We start from the raw sequence: 8,735 nt of genomic DNA, 5'->3' as shown, positions 1-8,735 counted from the left end.
CAGTAGAGACTCTTGTGCAGGAGCTGCACAGATGCGACGCAAGAAAGGCGTGTCTGCAGCGGCTCTTCCCGGGTTCGAATGAGGCTGTAGGCTGCGTGTCAGGTGTTCTGGCGTCCCCTTCTGTGGTTGCCCTCAATCAGTGGCTGAAGTGCGCGCTCATCTTAATGAGCTGGCTTGCTGGTAACTTGCTGGGTTGGAATAAATCTTGTCACGCCTTATAGGTCTCCAGGAGCAGGGCTGGAAATCTGTGGTGTGCTGGAATAGCAGTCTATGTAAGTGTTATGCATGGTAATGTCTTATTAAAGGTTAAGGGAAGCAGATACAGCTGCTGGCAGCAGATGAACACCTTCCAGCTCGGCAGGTGTGAGCCTGGCCTGTACCTGGATGGGAGACTCCTGGGAAAGCTAAGGCTGCTGCTGGGAGAGGTGTTAGTGGGACCAGTAGAGGGTGCTCACCCTGTGGTCTGTGTGGGTCCCTAATGCCCCAGTATAGTGATAGGGATGCTATACTTTAAAAAAGTATGAGACGTTAAACAGTCGTCCTGACTCTCTGTGGTCATTAAAAATCCCAGGGTGTTTCTTAAAAAGAGCAGGGGTGTTGCCCCAGTGTCCTGGCCTAATTTCCCCCTGGCCTTTACCAATCATGGCCTCCTAATAATCCCAATCTATGAACTGGAGCACTCTGTTCTCCTCCCCACTGATAGCTGGGCTGGGGTGTGGTGAACGTACTGGTGCACACTGGCTGCCGTCATATCATCTATATCATCCTGTAAAAAAAATTACCTGTAAAGTGCATTGAGTGGGAAAGCACTATACAGATGTTATTATTATTATCTGTTCACCCGGTTTTCTCTTTTCAGTCTTTGAGAACTAACTGCATTATTTGTAATTATGGGCTTTACTTTGACATTGTGTTCAATACAGGGCAGTTTCCCAAGTGGAGTATTAACAGGGAGGACTAGCACTTAGTTGAATACCCTTGGTTGAAGGGTTAAATAAAATTAATGGCACTTATACTGTGCCTGATCATGTCTCAGCACTTTCATAAGTTTCAAAGACACTGCCAACACTCAAGAGGACTCAATGTGGCAAACCAAGCAGCAAGAATTGTCTCCTGTTACAACTTATACCTAAATATTCACTACCTCATAAACCTTAATTCATCCATTTCTCAACTTTAAACACCAAATATAAAATATTACACCTTTTCAAAGTATATGCTCAATAATGTATTATTCAACAAATATTATATGGTTGTTTAACGGAGAAGTGTTGAAAGGTGTATTTTAAATAAATATGGGCGTTATTTAACAGCTGAAGGTTACTTGTTTGCTTGGATTTGAAGGAGATAGGTAACAAATTCGTTGGTGTTACAGAAACATTTTACCAATTTCTAATTAAACACAAAATCGTGACCTTTGTGAAAGTACTGTAAGCGGCCATGATGTTGCAAACCCCTGTACTCCCCACGGGCGAGAGCGAAAGTTCAGGAGAATTGAGATGTAAGCGGTCCTTCCTGCTCACTAGTCACTGTAATGACTGATGTACTGTGATGTACGAGCAAATAAGCACAGGTTCTGTAGCGGAAATTTCACTCTAGAGATGTTCCAATGTGATCTGTATGCAGATTTAACAAGCAAATTAAGTTCGGCAAAACCGTCTCGAAACCCTCCGACTGGATTAACAAGATGTATTCGCAGGCCTGCTCGTTTACAATCTAATAAAGCCGCTTCTCCTTACCGCTTACTGGTAGGTTTGTTGCCTTATTTTGAATTACAATACATGGAAATGTCGTCTATTTTCATAAATTGGAGGTGTTACATGTTACTGTGCACTTTGGACCTGTATTGTGGATTGAAATGCACTCATCCATGACGATCCTTTCTTTTTAAACCCGAAATATCAAAGGTTCCCCTTTAGCTGGTAACGGATGTAAGTGAAGTCATGCAGGTTAAAAAGAAGACGTGTTAAAAATGTCATGATCTATCCCTCTTGCTGCAGTTGAGACTCCTCGACTCCCGACTCCCACGGGCCCTGAAGGTGGACCGAGTCCGGCTCGCGTAGCGCAACCCTATGGTCTCGCCCCACGGGTGGGCCGCGGAGTCACTCAAGATTGTCTTATGCCACTATACAACTAAGATCCTGGGATGGGGGATCTAGAGGGGTAGGTATCTGTGCGGAGGGAAATAATGTCTGGTCTGTCATACTCAACAAGCAGTCGCTGAGATTTCCAGCAGGGTCTAAAAATGGACGGACCGGCGGGTGGAGTTCAGCCATCGGGTCACAGTAATCACGGGCTCTCCACCTTACTGAGCTCTTCAGTGCCTGTCGTGACTCCCCTCACTTGCAAAATAAATTCACCAAGGGGACCCGCAGCTAGAAAAAGCGGTGGTGATTACATTTTCAGGAACTTCTTAATAGAAAGCGGTTTTGGAAAGTTAGGGGCTGCAGAATGTTTCTTCCGGAGCTCAGCGAAGGCGACTCGAGAACTTTCCACGGGTTGTTTACAGTGGCAGCGGTCTCCTTATTGTTTGAGGGCGTTTATGAGGAAGCTGCCCTGAAAGACGGTGTCCTTCCCAGAAAAAAAAACAAAGCAATATTAATTTGAAATAGCTCGCAGTCCGTCCACTTCTCAGATGAAAAAAGGAGAGGACTTCCCCTTGTGGAAACATCCGCGCCGGAGTCCGACACACACTCTTGCCTGACGAGAAATCCAGACCAGCAGAAACATTATAAATCACACGGCAGATTGTGTACATTGTGAAGTTTATTTACAGAGATATGGAGATAAAACACTCGTTTCGTAGCAAATATTAGACTTCCCTTTGTCACAAAGAGTCACGATCGCCCTGACTTTTACGTCTCCCTTCCGAAGAATCATTACTTTGATTTGTGATGATAAACAGGGTGTTTGTTTCATTTTGGGTATCATTTAAACAGGTTCTCCTTTAATGTTTAAAGTTCGAAGCGACTTCAAATGTTTAAGATTTATATAAGTAGATGATTTTACTTCAAGTAGGTAGCTGTGTCAGCATGTATAGGGTGCAGAGAAAAAAAAGGTCAGAAAAGAAGAGACAGAACATTTCGTCTATGGAGCCTTCTTCAGGTCACCTGAAGCCTTCACAGCCGAAACATTGTGTCTCTTTTCTTCCCAGCAGGGAACAAACCTTTACTTGTTCCTGATGATTTTACTTTTATGTAATTTCCTGTCTTTTAGTGCTCTCCACCACTGCTCTTCTCCTCAAATATCTCAGATTCTCCACAGCCTTTGTCAGAGTTTGGGACAGAACAAAAAAACACACTGGCCTCCTTCCCTGTGGATTGAAACAGGAACTAGTTAGTGCAGGGAGCAGCAGAAGACCGGGAGGAAAGGTTAACAAGTCAGGAAGTATAGTTATAAAGATCATCCACCCTCTCTCCATGACTTCATTACCAGCAAGAAGTTAGGGCAAACATTCGTTTCACCCTTTTGGTCCCAGAACCAGCTGATAATTTCTTCTCTCCCCCCAAAGAAAACCACACCTGTTTGAACAAGTGCTCTTTCCTTTTCTGCTGCATTGAAATTCACTCCTGATCCTACAGGATTCTCTCCCCTGGTTTTCATTCCAGCCTGGGCACTTAATCACTTGAGTGGAATCAATTGTTCACTTAACTGATCTGCGTTACTGCTCTTTCCAGGTCTTTTCTCCCTGGTGATTCCAAGTTGCATGTAAACCTAGGAGGTGGACCTTGCTCCTCCAGGACCAGGAGTGAATTTCATTTTCAAGACTTTCATGCTCAAGACCTAAAGCTGGGCTTCTCAATCCAGATCCTCACGATCCCAGTCTCTGCGGGTTTTGCCTCCAACCAGACTCTAGATTATTTAATAGAATCCCAAGATATAACTAATATTTTACCCCTTCCTTTTTAGAGCTGTAGATAGTTCTGGAGCTGTCTGTGATTTAATTGACCTACAAAACATTCATAGGCAATTTCCATTCGCCATATTTTTGGAAATGCAAAACAAGTAAAAAAGGTCTTTTCCAACGACTGGTTCACCTCAGGGCTCAATTAAGCAAGCAAAGGTCAGCAGACCTGGAGCAGGACTGCACAACTTTCTGGTTGTTGGGATTCTGGTTTTCCTTCCCTCTGAGCCATTAATTACCTAATTGAGCTCATTCATTCCTCGTTCGTTGCTTAATTGGACAAGTTGACACCTTTCCTTGTCCTTGTGAAGCTAGAGATTTAAAGACAACTAGAAAACCTGGACAGTGGCGCTTGAGCAACCGGAGTTGAGCCAGAGGACAACATTTGCATTTACAACCCTTGGCCCTATGGTTTTCATTACAAGTAAAGAAGTCAGTTACTTAATTGGACCTATTACAGCCTAGATTATTGAAAATGAATGTGACTTTCAGTGACTGCTGGAAGATGCCCAGTAAAATCTTTAGGATTGGTGTCCTCAATGCCCAGACCTGGAGAGCACTGCTGTAACACACCATAACGTGATAAAGGAGTCTCTGAGGACTAGGGTAGCATCTTTTCCTCTACATTTCTCGGATTACCAAACACCAGCCGCGCCACACTGTACACCCAGGGACGTGTAAAAATAATTGTAATACTCGAAAGACGCCACAAGATGGCACCAGTACCTAACTATAGAGTCGCCGGGTCTGTTTTGAGCGGCACAAGCCCTCCGCCAGAATTTCAGTTCGCTAAATTTCAACAGCTTTGACTGCTTTCCCGCTGGCAAGGGACACGGTTGTGCATAACTATAGCTCCGCACAAGGGAGGGTTTCTTAAAGTGATACATGTGGGAGAGCATTGAAAATGTGGTGTTTTTCGACAAAATGAGAGAAAAAGCAAAATGCGTAAATCGCGCCTGCACCGACCGACGTACATCGCGGTTTCTGTCTCAGGTTTATAACTTGGGACTTGTGTTCTTCCTGACCAGTTTCTGTTAATACAGATCCCCTGCGCTGGAGAGATAGCAGTTTTCCCACTAGAGGGCGTGATTGTCTTGCTAGAGCTCGTTTTCGCCGCCGTAGCACTACCGTAATCTGAAACAATCTGGTCGCCACGCTTGGTGTCTCGGTCCACACAGCCGTTAAGCGTCTTTTTCGTCAGTGTTTTCGGATACCGCGAGGGAGTGACCACGAAGTTAGCCGTGAGCCAAGTGTGGAAAAGGTACAGTGAAACAAACAAAATTTAATGATAGAGAACTAATATTGAAGTGACTCTCCCCAAATAATTCAGCAACAAGCATAATGCAATAATATCTTATATATTGCCTGTCCGCACCCCTAAGGTTCTTTTTGTAAGGAAACCACTTTTATCAGTAAAACGTTTGTTCTGGCCTCTTGCAGGCCTGTCTTTTCCAGGTGTTTTTAAAGGACCAAACACCGTCACACAAAAAAAGCAGCATTCAAAACTGTTAATCCAACGGAATATCAAAACGATCCGTTTTATTACTAGTCGTGTACAACAGGTTGGAGCCCACAGGCTTTGTAATTTAAAGGACGTCTGCACCGATTTCTAGGAGTGATGACGGTGTGGCGACCCATCTTTCTGTAAGAGCTGCCTTTGATTGTAAATGTTTCGCTGCCTCTGCTGTTACTGCTACGAGAAAAAAAAAATATTAGGCACGACTATTTTAGGGTTACACGATTTTACGATTTCTAGGCGTTTCTTCTCCGTATTGTAAAAGGGGAGGGGGTGATTTAAAACGCGTAACTTTTTATTGTACGATTTCGAACGAGAGGGAAGCAGAGCGAAGGAAAGGAAAAATAAAAGATTCGCTTCCCGTGGAATAGAGAACTGTTTTCCTCTCCTTCGTTAAGTCAACGTGTTCCTTCCGTTGTAATTCTGCACACGGTGTGGATAACACAACCTTATTCAGCAGAGATCACGCTGATGTGAAAAGAGGACGGCTACTCTCGCGTGTTATTAAAAAAAAACGAAAATGTATACGAGAGAACCGACAGACACCGGGTTCCCCTGTGGAGCGCGGTCGGTTATTCTGAAAGTATAGGAGCGGCAGACATCTGCCCCGGTTGCCCCTAGCTGTGGAAAAGGCTCGGGGCAAGTGCGAAGCGTCGCTTTCTGCCTTCAGCTCACCCTCGTTTAAACAGGCGTTCGCTCGCACAGGAGAGAAGTGCTGAGTTACAATTTCTTCAGAGAGTGACCGGCGAGGTGCAGAAATTCATCACCCCGCACCTCGGCGAGCCTCTAATGAACCCTCTGAAGAGTTCGTGTCACATTTTCCTCCTTGTGAGGAAGAATTCCGAAAGAAATAATAGATACACACGTCCAAACGGATTGTCTTCTTCTTCTAACACTCCACACACACACACCACCGCTTTAGTCTAGAATTTATCTGCTTTTCACCTCCTTTTCCAGGGGGGACGTGAACAGTAGAAGAGAATGTCTTTATAACAAGACTTTTTTTTTACTTAACTGCAACCTGTCAATTGAAATCGGCGATTAATCCTTTCATTATGCAAAGCACATGAAGCACAGATATCAGGCAAAGACTGTAGGTGGAAATTTACAGAACTCCAGTACACACACGTATATTTATGTACGCAAACCTTTTCATATACAGCATGTCTTATTTAAACAACCCATTATGTTCTCAAACATAGGTTCGAATTGCAGGCTGCTGGGCGTTTTAGGACCATTTTGAAAATTTGCAGCTTCATCAGACCTTCACGGTCTTCTTGAGAAACTACTCCTAAAGGTCATGGGATTTCTCTGGTTGTGGTGTTGCCTATTCAGAAGTGGCGCGTATTTTGTACAGGGTACAAATGTCCTACGCGGACACGCCGGGGAACAAGATGACAGGCCGAAAGAGCCTTCAGTCCCACTGAAGGTTCGTGTCCCGGCTCAGTTCTGACCCGCTCTTCGCTCTCGGACCAGAAGCGGTACAGAGCCAGAGACAGGCAGCGGCTCTGGTTGTGAGGGGCTGTCGTGCTTATGGCGTTAAATCATCAGGCCAGGGCTGTCTGTAAATATCTTTGTTATTGAATTTTTCAATGCCTTTTATAGTCGCCTCATCTCTGCTGTTTCTTTTTGGCGACCCGCAGATAAAAATACAATCTGCCCAAGGGGCTCCGCGGCACAGCTCTGTTGTCAGAACTGGCAGCTCTGTGTTTAAGAGCCGAGAAAAATCAAATGGCTATGCTGACGGACAGCCCAGAAAGTCTGCTCATATATTAGCGGGAGTGCTGCCTGTCTATCTAATGTGCGATCAGCAAAAAGCCACGGAAAGGCACTGAGGTTTTAAGAGCTTTGTATTCATAAAATATGCTACGAAACAAGTAGTAAAGCTATTTCTGTCAAGCCCAAATCAGATTTAAATATTGCAATGTGTGGCCATTTAAAAAAAAAGGGTTTTTAGATGGGTGTGAATTTAAAAAATGCGTCAGCAGTTACCTGTCTAAATTAAAAACACCAAGTGCAGATTTTCAAACGGAACAGGAGGAGTACATAAAAGGATGTCCTCAAATTAAGTAAAGGACCAGAGAGATTGTTTTTTAATCAAGAGTGTAAAAACTTTGATTTTATTTTGACTTGGTTTGTCAAATCGTTGTCCCTGATGAACTGGTTACAAGACGAAAGGATCTCGGGGTGATGCTCTAAACTCGCCGGGCGGACGGAGCTCCAGGGTCAAATTCTCCCAACCTCTGGACAAGCCCGCTTCCGAGACCAAGCACGCTTGCCCTTCTCTCCGGGGTGAGACCCGATTCGCCGCCTGCAACTGCGCGGCTGTTAGCGCCAGGAAACACGCAGCCAGGCCAGCGAGCGCGCCTCAGCGGCTCGGCGCGGTGATTAAAACTCCCGACTCTGGGGTCGCGGGTTTGAATCCCGCGTGGGAGAAGGTGGCTGGGCGAAGTCCGGAGTGCTGCACTAAATACTCAGCTGCACGACACGATTACCCTCCACGTCGTACCTGTAAATGAGAACGTGATCTCTTTTGATTTGAGGTTCGGTAAATAACGACTTGAAAACAATGAAGGAACCGCGATAATATATTTTTCGTTATTATTACTTTTAGATTTGAAATTCATCACCACTAATTACCTCAGACCGTAAATCATTATTGACTATCATTATTAGTGACAGTTGCGGGTACCTGTTGAATTATCGGAATGATGGAGTCGATTGCTCGTCCAGTAAAAAAAATAAATCTGACTTCTTAAAATACGGTACGGTACATTTCAGACCGTTCACACGCTTCAGAATCTCGTTTTTATTTACGTATTCGTTCTTTTCTCCTCAGAACGGTGTGCTGTGATTTGGTTCAAGGTCAGTAGCGGTCAGAACGTTTTCAGGTGTTGACGCTAGAGCGGTATTTTCATAAATAAAAAAAAAATCAACTTCCAGTTGCGACTTGAAAAGAAAAAAAAATAGGTCCAGAACATTCTGTTTTCTTTACAGCGGAGTTTTAAAAGAAAAAATCAAATCTCGCGAATTAATTTTGAAGCCACAACTATGTAGGGGTCTTTTTTTTAAGTTCTAAACACTAGGCCTTCATAAATTAGACTAAACAACAGAGTGAACCAAAGCGTTGAAGATCTTGGCCGTTTCTCTGGCGTGGAGCTTTTCCAAAAGCTATGATATATTCCGGAACCACATAAAAGGAGAAACTGGTTTTGAAGTTATGGAACGGCATTTTAATCGTCGCCATAGAATCGAAACATAACAGCTTTCTCAAAACCAAACAAATGTTTTTATCTCTTTTATATTTCCTGTGAA

Source organism: Atractosteus spatula, chromosome 14, assembly GCF_055471065.1.
Source record: "Atractosteus spatula isolate fAtrSpa1 chromosome 14, fAtrSpa1.hap1, whole genome shotgun sequence".
Taxonomy (NCBI): domain Eukaryota; kingdom Metazoa; phylum Chordata; class Actinopteri; order Semionotiformes; family Lepisosteidae; genus Atractosteus; species Atractosteus spatula.
This window is presented reverse-complemented; position numbering follows the sequence as displayed.